The sequence below is a fragment of the Petaurus breviceps genome, unplaced genomic scaffold (genome assembly GCF_028583685.1).
Source record: "Petaurus breviceps papuanus isolate PSGF00001 unplaced genomic scaffold, PetGlider_PUasm1.0 90823, whole genome shotgun sequence".
Lineage (NCBI taxonomy): Eukaryota > Metazoa > Chordata > Mammalia > Diprotodontia > Petauridae > Petaurus > Petaurus breviceps.
Window position 1 is genome coordinate 8360157 of NW_027187352.1, and position 14806 is coordinate 8374962.

At 45.0% G+C, this 14806-nt stretch overlaps 1 protein-coding gene across 2 annotated transcripts in view; it reads right to left on the reverse strand.

Annotated features, from left to right (window-relative positions):
• PAK1 (p21 (RAC1) activated kinase 1) overlaps positions 1 to 13875 on the reverse strand; it is a 205465-nt gene extending 191590 nt beyond the window's left edge. For both annotated transcript variants that reach the window (XM_069070913.1, XM_069070915.1), the window contains exon 1: positions 13668 to 13875. The gene's annotated coding sequence lies outside the window, so the exon portion shown is untranslated. The remainder of the gene's footprint in view (positions 1 to 13667) is intronic.
• Positions 13876 to 14806: the final 931 nt, after the last annotated feature.

The following is a 14806-nucleotide window of genomic DNA, read 5'->3' on the forward strand; positions in this document are numbered from 1 at the left end:
CTCTCTCTCTCTCTCTCTCTCTCTCTCTCTCTCTCTCTCTCTCTCTGCTTCTCTTTCTCTCCTTCCTTCTCTTCCTCTTTCTCTCCTTCCCCCCTTCCTTTTCTCTCTCTCTCTCTTACACACACACACACACACACACACACACACACACTCACTCCTGATACAAGGTAGAATATGATAGGATAAAGGAGAGTGAGGAGGGAGCAAGCATGTTCTAGAACTACCAGTCCTAGCTGGCAGTCTGGGAAGGTTTAATGGTGGTAATTTCTGAGTCAGGCCTTGAAGAAAAGAAAGGTGGGACTTCAAATGTCGAGAAATTTCAAGGGAGCCTGGATAGAGAGAAGAGTGGCCAAGCCAAGAGGAAAAAGGCAGAACAAAAATGGAGAGCTCTACAGCTGGAGCACAGAATGGATAAAGGGGAGTGGTATGAGATAAGTCTGCAAGGCAGGTTGTAGCTAGATTGTGGAAGGCCTTGAATGCCAGACTCAAAGAGTTTAAATCTGATTGGATAGGTAATTAGGAGCCATTAAAAGTTTTTGAGGAATGATACAATCATTGGGTTTGTATGTTGAAAGGCTATGCGGGCAGTTGAACAAGGGATGGATGGAAAGGAGTGGAGACCAGTTAAAAGGTTATTACAAGAATCCAGGTGACTTTTTGTAGGCTAATTGGGAAATGACCAAACAAACTGTGGGACATGAATATTGTCATGTCCTTGCAAAAGGGAGGCCTGAAAGGTGTGGAGTGGTGTAGAGGTTGTCAGACATGATCCATGAGCTGGTTGGTTTTGCTGAATTTTTTTCTCTTTCTTTTTTAATCTTTATTACAAGAGGAGGCTCTTTAGGTAAGGTGTAGAGAGATACATTCAGAAAGAATGTAATGTAAAAACCAAAGGCATAGATTTTTTTAAAGAATATTATTGTGCAACAAAAAAGTAACATACATAAGGAATTCAGAGAAACATGGGAAGATCTGTACAGATGCAAAGTAATGATAGTCAAGTCAAGTGAACAACACACACAATGACTACCATCTTTTAAAGGAAAAAAAGGAACTCTAAATGTATTCCCCTATCTGGATGCCAGAGAACAGATCATGAAAATATACCTTCCTCTTCTAAGTAGAAAACTACAAGAGTACTTATTATTTCCTATGCTCTCTGAAGTGGATTTTATATAATTATTTTTCCATTGTTACAAGGCAGGGATATATCCAGAAATGATGTGATGGAAAAAAATTCATTTATGAATCGTAAGGTACAAAAGAGGGGAGATAAGGCCTGAACTCGTGTGGTGGCAATGGGAGAGGGAAGAAGAGCTTCTTAAATACATTTATAAAGTGCTATTTGAATGAAGGATGTTACTTAGTATTACTGTAGAATTCCAGATGGCTCTCCGACACAGTGGTGACAGGCAATACATCTATCTTACCAATTTAGCTCTTCTCCAATGTGCCACTCCCTAAGGGCAGGGCCTTTATTATTTTCCCCCAGATTCACCCTCAGCTGCTGGAACAAATCCCTCTAGCTTGGAGTCTCATTTCCCCCATTTATAACATGGGGAAAATAGTGGTTACACTACCTTCCTCAGAAAATCATAGAGGAGAAAACATTCTGCAACTGTAAACTGAACCACAGATGTGCAAGCTTAGTGCAATTTCTCCTTGTACTTGATTACAAAAGTAATCTAAAAATTACTCCTGAAAAACTATGAAGCCAGAAATCACTGAGTTGGACTCAATCAGCTAATCCAGCTGATGGCAGGAAGCTGGCAGCTGGATCTAACTAGAAGCACCCATGAATTAGTCACCTAATTTCTAGGGCAGCCAGGTTGCAAAGTGGATAGAGCACCTGGGCCTGGGGTCAGGAAGACCCCAGTTCAAATTTAGCCTCAGACAATTGATTACTAGCTGTGTGACCCTGGGCAAGTCACTTAGTCCTGTTTACCTCAGCTTCCTCATCTATAAAATGACCTAGAGAAGGAAATGGCAAACCACTCCAGTATCTTTGCCAAGAAAGCCCTAAATGGGTCATGAAGAATCAGAAACAATGGAACAACAGCAACAAAGTTTTAATTTTTTTTTTGCTTTTTTTTTGGAGGGCAATTGGAGTTAAGTGACTTGCCCAAGGTCATTCGGTTAGTTTTTGTGTAAAGTGTCTGAGGCTGGATTTGAACTCAGGTCCTCCTGACTCCAGGGCCAGTGCTCTATTCACTGTGCCACCTAGCCACCCAAAAAGTTTTAATTTCTAACCTGAAGGGAACAAATCTGATTGGAGCAATTTCAAGTCAGATAAGAGAAGTGAGGAGAAAAGAAGGTCCTTAAGTTCAGTGAGAGAGATACTTAGAGAAATGGAAATGTTCCTAATGCCTGTATCGCTGCTGACATAGAATCAACACAGCTTGTGCAATGTATCTTCGAGGCTGGTTTAATAGTATGTTAACAGCCACATTCAGACCCCAAGCATCAGGAGATCCCGGCAGAGACAAGGAAATTGGAGCAAAGCCAGGCAGTCAGGCAGGCCCCAGGAAGCATTCCCCACCCCCACCTGAAGGGATCCTTCAGGGAAAAACCATAAAACTTCCATACAGGATGTATTCTTAGCTAGCTGAAGCTGTCCCTCATGTATCAGAAGAGCAAATTGGGTTGTATAGTTAATTCCTCATTAGGCACCATCTACAACCATATTCAGGTCCTCTCCCAATAGTGAGTGCTAAAACCAACACAAGAGAGGATGTATTATACCCCGTGGGGGGATGAAGGAATCTGGGTTCTGGTCTGGCTTGGTGTGACCTTGGGTTAGTTATTTCCCCTCAGAGCCTCAGTAAAATGAGGGCTATGCTGGACAAGCTTTAAAGGTCCCTCTCAGTTAGAAGATTCCATGTTTTCAGATTCCCTTCCAAGGTCTGTTTTCCTTTAGTTCTCAAGTTGGAGAGCGGGGTGGGGGGAGGTATGTGTGAAGTGAGGAGGCAGATTTTTTCCTGATTAAAAGAATAAAATATAATTTTTATTTTTTTATTTTTTGAGGGGGGAAGGCAGGGCAATTGGGGTTAACTGACTTGCCCAAGGTCACACGGCTAGTAAGTGTTAAGTGTCTAAGGTCGGATTTGAACTTAGGTCCTCCTGACTCCAGGGCCGGTGCTCTATTCACTGTGCCACCTAGCCGCCCCTAAAATATAGTTTTTAAAAGAGAAGATCCCTTAGCCGTGTGACTTTGGGCAAGTCACTTAACCCCGATTGCCCTCCAAAAAGCAAAAAAAAAAAGAGAGAGAGAGAGAGAGAAGATCCTTGTCTGGTCTAACATTCAATGTTCTAAAATTCTTCTGCCCTGACCACCCATCTTTGTGCTAAGACTCCTTTCAGATCTAGCATTCCCTGCCCTAATATCCCTTCTTGATCTGATGTTCTATGACCCTTTTTTATTTTGTGGCAGGTAAGCTGGCTTTTTTTTTTTTAAACAATCAGGGTTAAGTGACTTGCCCAGAGTCACATAGCTAGTAAGTGCCTGAGGCGGAATTTGAACTCAGATCCTCCTGAGTCCAGGGCAGGGGCTCTAACCACTTGACCACTGAAAGATAAACAGGCTTTCTAATATCTATGCTGAGCCTAACCAAAGGAAGCACTGCTATTCTTCAATTCAAAAAGTCTGTTTTCTAGTAGCTGCAGTGTACTGGGCTGGAAGGGATATAAAAGGGACATGAAGGCAAAAAAAAAAAAAAAAGCCCTACCCTCACCCCCCCTCCCCCAGCAGATTTATGTTTATCATTCACATAACACTTTGAAGTTCACAAAGGGCTTTATACACATTATATCATTTGATCAGCACAACAACCAGTAAGGTTAAATATTATAGTTACCTTTTTTCCCTGAGGACCAATGATTTATTGGTATAATGAACTCCAAGTCAAGAAACTCCCTCTATCCACTCAGATCAGTACCTGCTCTTTGACTTAATAGTCTTACAAGAGATACCTGAGTCCCTGATTTGACTAGGGTCACATAGCTAGACTGACTTGAACCCAGGTTCTCCTGACTCTTAAGGCAGACTGTCTTTCTACTATCCCAGAAACTGCTTCTCCACTATGAATATCATTATTCCCATTTTACAATGAGGAAACTTGCTCAGAGAGGACTTATCTGTGATCACACAGCTACTGTGTCAGAGGCAAGATTCAAACTCAAGGTTCTCAGATTGCAAGTCCAATACCCTTTCCACTACAATCCACAGTCTATGTTACCACCCTGAATCCACAACAAGAAAAGCCGAACCCTTCAGTGAATCCATTCCTACTCAGATTTTGACATTCACTCACTTTCTCTATTTGCTCCTAAAGTCTTGGTATACTAAACAGAGGGAGGGATTTTTTTTCTCCCAGTCTCAGCCCCAGCTGCAACCTTCCCCAATCTCAAGGGGTTCCATATGTCCAGATGACTCTCTGCTGGATTTCCTATCCTGAATACAAATGGCCTAATCCTGCCCCCCAGAACAACTGCCAAGAGGTAATGGAATTTTTATAACTAAGAATCAGATCAATTTCATCCAGGCAATCAATACCGCACAAGCAGACTAATAATGGGCCAATGTTTCCTTATTTCTTTCTAGACTTAAATATTCCTAGACAGGAAATCAGATGGACTTCAGAATCACTGCACAGAAGCAATTTCAACTCTCATGAAAGACTGAAGAGGGAGAAGTTTTTCCCTAGAGAACAAGCTGTAAGTGCATGGGGGGAAACCCTTCGGTAAATTATATTTATGAATTTCTGATGAGATCAGCAAAGGGAAATGAAGGTTCAACCACAAGTGACTCAGCAACACTGGGGAGTGGGATGTTACTGATGGGTGAAAGAGGAATGATCTCTTTCTGAGGATAGAGTGCTGAGTTTGGAAAAGGAGGTTTTTTGGGGGAGGAAATATAATGAGTTCAACTTTGGATATGTTTTGGACCCAGACTATTTCCAGTAAGCATTACACTATATCTTTCTTTTCTTGGCTATTCCAGGAGGAGAGAGAGAGAGAGAGAGAGAGAGAGAGAGAGACAGAGAGAAAGAGAGAAAGAGAGAGAGAGACAGAGAGAGAGAGAGAGAGAGAGAGAGAGAGAGAGAGCCATCCATCAATGCCTCCACTTCCTCTCCTCTCTCACTTAAAACCTGCCTGTAGTCTGGCAGAACTTCATCATTCAAGTGATGTCCTGTCCGAAGTCACCACTGAACTAATGGCAAATCTAATGACATTTTCTCAATGTTCATTCTTCTTGACCTCTTTGCAACCTTTGATACCTTCATCCTTTCATGCCTGGTATTTTCTCTGGCTTTTTCATGACACTGCTCTCCTGGTTCTGCTCCTAGCCATCTTACTATTCCTCAGGGTTTTTTTTTTTGCTAGATCTCTATCTGGCATAAGTCCAATAACCCTGGATGTGTTCCCTAAAGCTATACCCTGGGTCCTCTTTTCTTTTTCCTCTATACTATTTCTCTTGGTAATCTCACCCATTCCTATGGATTCAACTATTACCTCTGTACAAGATTGCCAGATCTGTTATCTAGCCCTAATACTCTCTCTCTCTCTCTCTCTCTTTCTCTCTCTCTCTCTCTCTCTCTCTCTCTCTCTCTCTCTCTCTCTCTCTCTCTCTCTCTCTCTCTCTCTCTCTTTCTCTCTCTCTCTCATGTCTCTTAGACATCTTGAATTGGATGCCCTCAAACTCAGCACATGAAAATAGAACTCATTATCTTTCCACCCAAACCTTCTCCTTGTCCCATCTTCCTTATTACTGTTGATGGCACCATTATACCCCATGTTACCCAGGCTTTCAACTTCAATGCCATCCTTGATTCTTAACTTGCATTCATCCCACATGTCCAAACTTGTCTTTTTCACCTTCACATCTCTCATCTCTGACTACTTGTCTTGAACTGGATGTCCCATAGACATCTTAAACAGAACATGTACAGAATTGAATTTGCTATCATTCTCCTCCCAACCCTTTCCCTCTTCCTAACTTCCCTAGTAGTGTTAAGGGTCCCACTAATCCCAGTCACCCAGGTTCACAACCTAGGTGTCCTCCTCAATTCTTCCCTTAATCCCCATATCCAATCACTTGTCAAAACCTGTCATTTCTATCTTTATAGCATCCCTCATTAGAGAGAGATAGAGAAAGATACAAATACAGACCTATGCCCTCTTCTCTCTTCTGACACTGGCATCACCCTAAGGCCCCCTCATCACTTCATGCTTAAACTCTTGCAATAGCCTATTGGTGGTTCTGCTGTCTCAAGTCTCTCACCACTCCAGGCCATCCCCCAATCAGCTGTCAAACTGATCTTAACTCAAAGTTCTGGCCAGATCACACCCCTTACTAAACTACAGTGGCTCCCTCTTATCTCTGGATCAAATATAAAACTCTCTGGCTTGTAAAGCCCTTCATAACTTGGCCCCTTCCTACACCTCTCCAATCTTCTTACACTTTCCTCCCTTTTATGAACTCTAAGATCCAGCTATGTGGGTCTATTTGCTGCAGTTCCTCATACTCAGCATTCCAAATCCCTACTCCACACATTTGCATTGGCAGTCTCCCATGCTTGGAATGCTCTCCTAACTCATCTCCAATTCCTAGATTCCCTTGCTTCTTTCAAGATTCAGATTAAATCTCAACTTCTAAAAGCCTTTCTCAGTTCTTCCCCTCTGTAACAATCTTCAGCCCTCCCCTAGTCCCTTCCCTCAAAGACTGTATTCATTTACATTGTATATATGTTGCCCCCCCTCCAGGAGAATTTGAGTTCCCCAGGGCAGGGATTGTGTTTTTTTCTTTATATCTCTAGCAAAGCGCCAGACATAAGTAAGGTTAAACTCTAAATAAATGGTTGACTGAGGTCTCTGAGTCACAAAATCATAATTAGGGTGTAGGACCAACCTTGGAGAGTGGACATCATAATTTTACAGAGGAGAAAATTTGAACTTGAGGGTTCGAGTGCATTACCCAAGGTAATACAATACCGCCCCCCCCCCAATTTGATTTTCGGTCCAGGCTCTTCTTAAATCACAAATTTGAACATCAGCCATCAGAAACCAAGAAGCAATCTGGAAATTGGCAACTTGACCACACAAGCCAATGAGGGAAAATGGTAGAAGGGAAAGCACAAGGAGAGGATCTTGGATCAGCTTCACCACTAACATCTAAGGAGGGAAGTCATTTCCTCTCTAGACTTCCATTTCCTCCTCTAAAACAAGGTGGTTGAGCTAAGTAGCTGATCCCTAAGGTTTCTACCAGCTCTGAGATCCTAAACTCTTAACATTCTCTGTTCTAAGGGCTGTCCCAGTCAGACAAATGTTTAATAATTGGAGGAGGGAGTGGGGGGAGGGGAAAGGGGAATATACACATGATACATTTTAAAATTTAATCGTCAAATGAGATAATAATTGTAAAGGGCTTAGCACAGTACCTAGAACATAACAAGCACAATAAAATGTTACTTATTGTCATTATGATTATTACTATTAACATTTTCCCATTGCTTTCTATTAAAAAAAAATTAAACTTTGATTTGGAGCATTTGCCAGTTTCTGAAGTGTAAATGCTCACAATTGAAAACTTGACAATCAACAGATAGAAGAACTGTCCAGCTCATGCATTTTATGGTCCTAAACCAGCAAGGGGCAAAAAGTCTTTTTTTTTTTTTTATGAACCTCAAAGCTCTGTCTTTATTGTACAGAAGTTGGCATTCTTCTATTCCTACCCGTTTAAGGGGATGGGGAGGAGTTAGGTGAAATTTAACAAAACCAGTAGCACAGACTTCGGGAAAGGGGGAAAGTAAGGTTTCTGATTCTCCCAGTAGTTTTATTTTTACCTCCCTCACTGATAATCCAGTGTCTGAAAGAAGATTGTTCTTGACAAGAGGGCTTAGGGGTTGAGAAAGAGAAAGAACCAGAATATACCTTTCAGCTTCAGGAAGAATGGGACAGCTCTATGAGAGAGAAGCTAAGGAGGGGGAAAATTGTGGAAAGTGTCATTAAACGAAAAAGAAAAGTGAAAGAGACAGAAGGCATTTAAAGGACTGCATCCGGTAGAGCCTGCACTCGCCCCAGTGTGGAGTCAAGCACATCCTTGTATGGCATTAACATCAGAAGCACTAAAGAGAGGCAAAAACCACAGGAGAACCGGAGGTAACTTTAGGCTCAGAGGCTTCAACACAAAAGTGTGGGTGCTTATCTAGGCTTTAAAATTGGGTTGCAAGGACCAAAGCATAGTTCCTCTTGGGTTATTTCAATAGCAATTTTCCCTAGTTAGATTTGGAGTCAGGAGACCTGGGTTCAAATTCTGTATCAATCAATCAATAAGCATTTATTAAGTGCCTACTGTGTGTTAGACAACAGAAATACAAAGACAAAAATTAAACAGTCCCTGCCCCCAAGGAGCTTACATTCTATTCAAGAAACAACTGGTACCTACACAAGTGAAAACAAAATAAATACACCATGAGCAGCTGGCAGGCTCAGGAAATGTGGAAGGTGGTGTTTGAGCTGAGACTTGGAGAAAACTACAAATTCTAAGAGATGGAGGCAAGAAATACATTCCAAGCAAGGAGGATAGCCAACACAAAGACAAAGTTGGAAGATGGAATGTGATGTATGAGGAATCACAAGGTGCTGGCTGGATTAACAGGGCTCTGTCCTGGACCCTCTTCTCTTGTCCCTTCACACCACTTCGCCTGGTGATCTCATCAGCTCCCGTGGATTTAATGGCCATTTCTATACTGATTTCTCAAATCTCTCTTTCCTGCCTCAGTATTTCTGCTGTCTTCCAATCTCACATCTCCAAAATGCCTTTCAGACATCTCAAACTGGATGTCCAATAGACATCTCAGACTCAACATGTCCAAAACAGAACTTGGTATCTTTCCTCCAAACCTTCCCTATTTCAGCAGACGACAACACCAACTTCCAAGTCCCTCAGACTCACAACCTAGAAGTCCTCACTCTCAATATGCAAGCTGTTGCCAAGGCTTGTGGATTTCACCTTAGCAGCATCTGCCCCCATCTCTCCTCTGACATTGTCCCTCCTCTGGTGCAAGCCCTCATCACCTCACACCTGGACTATTGCCCTAGCCTACTGGTGGGTCTAAATGCCTCCCAGTGTCTCTCTGCTCCAATCCATCCTCCATTCAGTCACATCTTTTGTGATCTTCCTCAAATACAAGTTCCATCACATCATTCTCCTACTCAATAAACTCCCTTGACTCCCTATTGCCTCCAGGATCAAACACAAAATCCTCCACCTGGCATTTAAAGCCCTTCATCATCTAGCCTCCTTCTACCCTTCCAGTCTCTTAGTCCCCCATATGTACTTCTTGATCTGGCCTCCTGACTGTTCTCTGATCAGGACCCCCCATCTCTGTCTCTGGTTGTTCTCTCTGCCCATCCCTTGCTCTTGGAATGCTCTCCCTCCTCCACTCTACCAAACAACCTCCCTGGTTCCCTTTAAGTCCCAAATAAAATCCCTTCTTTTACTGGAAGCCTCTCCCAACTCTTCTCAATTCTGGTGCCTTCCCTCAGTTTCATACCACTCCACATATATTTGTTTGCTTGTTTGTTGTCTCACTCGTTAGACAGGTAGGAACTTCCTTTTTCTTACTTTCATTCCCCAGAGCTTAGAGAGCAGTAGATAAGCACCTACTACTAAATACTAAATAAATATTCATTGACTGGTTGACTTAACTTTGAACTAGTATACATACATGACCACAATATAAACTCTTTGCTTTGCTATCATAAGACTCTTGGATTTAGGATTAGTGGGAAACTCAAGAGTTCGTCAGGCTCATCCTCATTTTACAAAGGAAGAAACTGAGGCCCAGAGAAGGGAAATGACTTGTTCAAAGTCATAGAGGCAAAAAGTGGCAGGGTCAGTATTCAAACCCAGGTCTTCTCATGCTAAGTTTCCTGCTCTTGCCATTACAGCACTATCACCTCTCTAGAAATAAAATGATCAGGGCAGCTAGGTGTTGAAGTAGATAGAGCACCAGCCCTGGAGTCAGGAGACCCTGAGTTCAAATTCATCATCTGACACCTGACACTTACTGTGTGACCCTAGGCAAGTCATTTAACCCCCACTGTCTTGAGAAAAAAAGAAAAGAAATAAAACAAGGGCAGCTCTTCAAAGAGTTAAACAAAAATAAAAGCCAGACATTCTACCTAGACACCCGACAACCACAGTCTTAAAGACTCCATCTCCCTATGTGTTAATGTTGTGCCATAAAGCTACCCTGTGATAGTTACCGTTAAAATATGCAAGCTGAGGGCATTAAAGGAACCCTGCCTTTTAGGAGGAAATGAGGGAAATCAAATAATTCTGATTACTTTTCCTCTGGCTTTTTAATAGTTGTGTTTCATACTATACTACCCCAGAGACCACACCCAGCTATTATCTCATCCCATCCTCCCACCAGGCCAAGAAGAGAAGCAGTGGGGTATGTGGGGGAGGGGAGGGTGATTGTGATCCTTTTTCTACAGAGTGGGAGACTGAGACTCAGAGGGTCACAAGGACAGCATATATAGCAAGGCTGAGACAAGAGCCCAAGTCCTTAGCATCTTATATTTTTTCACAATTCAAAAAACATTTATTAAATGACTATTCTTAAGTAATGGTGAGGTAGCCTCCTAGGGGAGTTGCTGTTCCTGAATTTCACCCCACCCTCTCCAATTTCCCCCAACTTAGCCTAGAAAAAACCCCATTCTTGGAAACTTCTTCCTTCAAGATCTGGGGCAGTAGCCACTTCCACAAAGAAGCCTTCCCAGATTGCCATGCTTCCCTTTCTAGCTGAGATTTCTCCTAGACCCCCCTGTCAGCCTCTTTCCGTCTCCACCTCAAAGGTGGATGTCCCAAGGTTGGCTCTGGTCCACTGGATCTATTCTGGCCCTTCTCTCTTCTCTCCTCTATACTATTTTAACTCCCATGAACTTCATTACCATCTCTTAATTACACAGCTAGCAAGTTTCTGGGGCCAGATTTGAACTCAGGAAGATAAGTCTTCCTGACCCCAGGCACCAGACTCTATCCACTGTATCACCTAACTGTCCCCTTAGACATGCTACCTCTACATGTCTTGAATTCATTCCCCCTTCTCTCTGCTAACAGGGCTGCCACCCTAGCTCATTGCCTTAATCACCTCCTTCCTGAATTATTACAATGGCTTCCTTACTGGTCTCTCCCCCCTCAGATCCATCTTCTACACAGATGCCAAAATGGCATTCTTAAAGCTCGAGTCTGACCCCAGGCACTCCCCTGCTCAAAGTTCCAGGTGCTCTCCATTGCCTCCAGAATAAAACACTCTGCTTAGCATTCAGAGTCCTTCACAATCTGACTCCAACCTACCTTCCCAGACTGGCTTGCCAGTTACTGCCTATTCATGACATTTCATCTCCTGTCTTTGCACCTGCTCTTCCTCATTCCTGGAGTGATCTGCCTACTCACCCATCTTCGAATCACTAAGCCCAACTCAAGAGCCACCTGCAAATACCTCCCAAAGGCTTAGTGCCTTCCCCCTCTCCTAACCTTATAGTTTGTTCATATATTCACATTCATATATATACACATATATACACACATATGTGTGCAAGTGTATATGTATAAACATATATACATACACATATATACAGGTTGTTTCTCCTAGCAGAAATAAGCTCCTTGAGGGCAGGGCCTTTGCCCTAGGAGGGGAGGAGGGACTTTTTTTTTGTATTTACAGTGCTTGGTACATAGTAGCTGCTCACTTGAGGACTGATTTCTCCTTTCCTTGTAACTTGAATTATTCTATGTATGTTGTATCTCCCCTAGCAGATGAGATTTTATGACTGCCATTTGTACAACATTTTAATGGAGGCCCTTCACCTACATTATTTCACTGTAAAGTAGGTTTGACAGGTTATAATTGTCCCATTTTACAGATGAGGAAAATGAGGCTCAGAGAGGTGAGCTGACTTCTTCATAATCACAGACAGGAAGGTAGATCTGAATCCAGGTCTCTCTGCCTCCAACTTCAGCACCACATCCCCCGACTCCAAGCTGCCTCTCCTTGGGGGTGAGAACCCTCTCACTTCTAGGATCTGCAAGGCACAGTGAAAAGGGCACTGGTCAGAAGACCTGGATTCCAGCCCCTGGACAAGTCACTTTTACCTTTCTGCACCTCAGTGTCTTCATCTATAAAATGGAGATGATACAACTTAGTTTATAGGTCATGGGGCTTTTGTGAGGAAAGTTCTTAGTAAACTTTAAGGGATGATAGAAAAGTGAACTTTTTTCTCCCTTGTAGCCTCAAGGTCTAATACAGGACTTCACATATAATATCTACTTAATAAATATTTACTGAAGTAAAAACTAGATTAGGTTTTGTAAGGCAAAGAGAAGCCCTCAAAAGGATGCAGGGTTTGTCGTCTGAGGGTCTGGATTCTAATCCCAGTTAGGCCACTTAGTAGCAGTGCTTTCTTCCTTACAACCTCCCTGGGCCTCAGTTTCCACCTCTGTGAAAGGAGAGGGTTGGACTAGCTCTGAGGTCCCTTCCTGCTCTTACCCCTATGATTTTAGGAATAAGGGGATGACTCCTGGGCCTACCTGCGCAGGTTACTCGGCAATAAGCCTGCTTCCCAGGCTCTCCTTGCTTCTTTTCAGTCCAAACTAAAATCCCATCTTCTACAGGAAACCTTTAGTAGCCCCGCTTACTTCTGGAGCTCCCTCTCTTTTAATTATTTCCTATTCGTTGCTTATTTGTTCATATTTATTTGCTTGCTGTCTCTCCCATCAGACTGTGAGTTCTTGGGGAGAGGGACTGTCTTTTGCTTCCTTTTACATCCTCAGCAATTGGCACCCGTACCTGGCACAAAGTAGGCGCTAAATAACTGTTTATTGACTAATTAACTTATTGATAATACCTAGGGGAGTCCAAAAGGGCTGGATTAAACCTTGCAGAATCGCAGAGTCTGTCACTCAAGAAAAGCAAACAAAGTTGGAGGAAGTCGCCAAACCTGTACCGGTACCCAACTCCCCGCCCCCAACCCGTCCCCGATGCTCCCCCATCACCCAGGGTAGTCCCAGCCACCCACGGGCCTTTGCTGCCCCTCCCCCATGGGCTCCACACTCTGTCCCAGCCCGAGCCAGCGGCGGGGCAAAGACCCCAAGGGGCAACACTGTCTTTGTTGGGCCAGCCCGGCGCAGCTGAGCCGGGAACCGGGGTTAAGGATGGCTGCCCTGCGGAGCCTGCCCCGGAGACCTGCACACGCTCCAAACTTTAGATCTACCCTCAGTCCGAACTCCGCTCCACTCCACCACCCCATCCCCTCCCCCTAGTCTGAAGTCAACTCACCTGGCGCCCCTCCCCCAGCCCTGGTCCCATCCTCTACCTCAGGGGAACTTGGTCCGAGATGGAGGAGACTTCCCCTCCCCCGTCAGTCACTGAGTTGCGGATCAGCACAGTGGGGAAAGGGAGAGCAACCCGGACCAGAGTGGGGGACCCCCTCCAAGGAGAGGGGCAAGACAATCCTCATGCACACCCCGTCCCCAGGACTCGCCCAGCCCAGGACGCCGGCTCCCCTCACCCACCGTAATCCACCCTGGGCTTCAAGTGCTGGATGGCATCAAGCTCAGCCCCCGAGCCTAGCACGCCCATCGCAGCCGCGGGACTCACCTTCTCTCTCTTGCTCCTCCAGCTGCTGCTGCCGCTCCCGCCGCAAGCCCGGTTTCCCTCCTTTCCTCCCTCTCTCCCTTTATCACTCCCTCTGCCTTGATCACTCCCTTGCTCGCTCTGCCTCCCTTCCTCCCCCTCGCTTCCCCTACACTCCCTCTCCTTCTCCTTCTCTCTCTCTCTCTCTCTCTCTCTCTCTCTCTCTCTCTCTCTCTCTCTCTCTCTCTCTCTCTCTCTCTCTCTCTCTCTCTCTCTCTCTCTCTCTCTCTCTCTCTCTCGCTCTCTCTCTCTCTCTCGCTCTCTCTCGCTCTCTCTCTCTCTCTGTGGCGCTTCTGTCCTCAGCTGGGGACCCGGACGGCCCCTTCGTCTCCCCCGCCCTCCTTTCTCTGCTGCCTTTTCCTCGCAAGGTCCCGGGAGAGAGGGAGGGAGAGAGGGGTGCCTCCACAATGCAGCCCCTACCTTCTGCCGCCTCTTTTGCTACCCTTCCTCCCCCCCTCCTCCTGCTCCCTCTAGCCGTCTCTATTGTCAGCTGCTCCAGAGCCCAGTCCTTCTCCTCCTCCTCCTCCTCTCCCCTCCCTTCCCCCCACTCTCACACCCCTCCTTCCATCTCCCCCGGCCGCCTCCTCCTGTCCCCAGAACTCTCAGCCTCTCCCATTGGAGGCTTCGAGCGTCCGGACTGAGCCCTCCCTCCCCCCAAATTCTCCCCTAAAGTAGGTGGACTAAGTCTAGGAGGAGGAGGGGCTGAGGGGAGGAGGGAAACCGGACAGACACACGTGAGCAAAGCCCACAGGGAGTAGGGGGAAGGGAGAGTGCTTGCTTGGGGTGACGTAATGTGAGGGTGACGCAAGAGACGGGGGAATCTCCGGGCTGGCACGTGACGTCACTGCCCAAGCATTCCTCTCCCTCCCCTCCTCTCTTCTGCAAACCTGACTTCTTCCTCTGGTGGTCCCTGGGGAACTGTAGGGTCCTCTCTCTGGATGCCACCCACCCTCAGGTCTGTGCTTCTTCAAACAGTGGAAGAGCAGCTGAAGTCTGTGTAATAGAAAGAAGGCTGTTCTTGGAGTCAGGGGAGAGAACAGCTCCACTCTACCTGGCCCTGTGACCTTGGGCAAGTCATTTCTTTCTGAGCGACAGTTTCTTCA